This window comes from Phascolarctos cinereus, unplaced genomic scaffold (genome assembly GCF_003287225.1).
Source record: "Phascolarctos cinereus isolate Bilbo 61053 unplaced genomic scaffold, phaCin_HiC Scaffold_5;HRSCAF=322, whole genome shotgun sequence".
NCBI lineage: Eukaryota > Metazoa > Chordata > Mammalia > Diprotodontia > Phascolarctidae > Phascolarctos > Phascolarctos cinereus.
Genome location: NW_027555958.1, coordinates 322,401,091 through 322,402,441, shown reverse-complemented (window position 1 = coordinate 322,402,441; position 1,351 = coordinate 322,401,091).

Sequence of the window (1,351 nt, the reverse complement as noted above, 5' to 3'; positions counted from 1 at the left end):
GGGAAGGGCGGAACCCTATAATTAGCAGCAGAGGCGGCACTAAGACCGCTCCTTAGCTGGCTCACTCATTCCCTCTCTTCCCCAGGTCTTCTAGTGTCGGGGACAGATTCCCCCACCCCTAACTAACCTTTGAAGGTGCCTGAGTCAAGGGAGGGGCCCCAGGGGTGGTAAGGAATGATACTCGGGTGACTAGAATTTAGCCAGGGTTGAAAGAAATAGGGTATTTGGATATTTCTGGGGGCGAGGAGAGGGGTGGGAAAGGGGATGGCCAAGACTAGCGAAGCTTTCTCAGGCGTCAAGGATGCAGTGTCTGTCCCACGTTTGTTTTCCCATTAGGCTCCCTGGTGTCCTAGCATCTAGCTATTTTCATGTCGTCCTCTGGCGGTCATTTTTAAGAACTGACGCTCCCAGGGAACTCCCCCCCCCCGAACCCCCCCCCAACACACTTCTCCAAGCCTTCTTTGAGAAGTGTGATGAGTACCTCAGACGACTCAAGAGACTCAAGACGGAAGACCACAGCCTCCAGGTAGTCTTCCCCATCCCATATACAGACTCTGCCCAGGGCAAAAAGGAATGTTGTCTCCAGTGGAATTACAACTATGTAACAATTCAGCTGTTCAACAGGGTCTTCCTCCACCAGTTTGAACCCATTTTCCACTCTCCCATCACTCATCCACAGCTATTCTCATCCAGCGCTATTGTAATTCAGATCCTTTCATCTTGTCTGTATTAACTTAAAAGAGCCTGCTAACCAGCATCCCTCCAGTCTCTACCCTCTCCAACCCAAGCCACATAGTTGCCAAAATACTTTTTTCTAATGCACAAATTTGAACACATCAATTCTCTGCTCACTAATCTTCAAGGGCTTCCTATTACCCCAGAATAAACTACAATCCGCTTAGGCTGGCATTTTAGGCTCTCCACAATCGGGTTCCAAACTACCTTTTTCCACCTTTTCCGACCTTATTTCATACTAATGCCCTTCCCTAATCTGGATTTCTAGTTATCTCAGACTTTAGCTTTACCCTATCCTCTTACATACATTCCCAGAGACTTACCTCCTATACCTAGAATGCACCCCCTCCTCATCTCTACCTGTTGAAACCTTATTTCTTCAAGGTCCCCGCTTGCTCAAAGTGCCTCTTTCTCCACCAAACCCTCCCTCATTCAAACCCCATCTTCCTGACCCCTCCCCAGTTGAAATCCATCTTTCCTTTCTTAAATTTCACAAGCACTATGTCTAGGTCTCTTCCCTTGTCTACCATGTATCAGGCTTATCTGTACACGACCCTGCCCTTTATCCTATTGTAAGCTGCTAGTGTTATGGCACATAGGAGATAGTAATGATAAT